Source organism: Aptenodytes forsteri, unplaced genomic scaffold (genome assembly GCF_000699145.1).
Source record: "Aptenodytes forsteri isolate BGI_AS27 unplaced genomic scaffold, ASM69914v1 Scaffold162, whole genome shotgun sequence".
Lineage (NCBI taxonomy): Eukaryota > Metazoa > Chordata > Aves > Sphenisciformes > Spheniscidae > Aptenodytes > Aptenodytes forsteri.
Window position 1 is genome coordinate 394,977 of NW_008795132.1, and position 583 is coordinate 395,559.

Consider the following 583-nt stretch of genomic DNA (forward strand, 5'->3'; position numbering starts at 1 on the left):
TGCTGGGGTGGCTCTGTGAGTGCTGAGGGGGCTCTGTGGGTGCTGGGGGGGGCTCTGTGGGTGCTGAGGGGGCTCTGTGGGTGCTGGGGGAGCTCTGTGGGTGCTAAGCCTCTCCCAGCAGCTCCCTTGCAGGGATGGGGACACCCCTTGCAGCCAGGGCCGGACTGCCCCCTCCCTCCACACCCCAGGGACCGCTGCTCCCCACCCGGAGAGCTCTGTGGGTGCTAAGCCTCTCCCAGCAGCTCCCTTGCAGGGATGGGGACACCCCTTGCAGCCAGGGCCGGACTGCCCCCTCCCTCCACACCCCAGGGACCGCTGCTCCCCACCCGGAGAGGGGGGACGGGGCTGGCCCCCCAACCCCGGGGTGTCCGGGGAGCAGGGGGGCAGCCGGGGTGCACCCCACTCTGCTGGCATGACCTTTGGGGAAAGGGTGGAGTAAGAGGCAGGGACGTGGTGAAACACCCGGGGACCCCCAAATCTTTTCCTCTCCAGAGCCCTGTGGGGGCTCAAGCCCCCCCCCCCCCGAAAAGCGGGGAGCAACCCCGCAGGAGGGTCTGGGGCAGCCCCCTGGGACCTGCGGTCC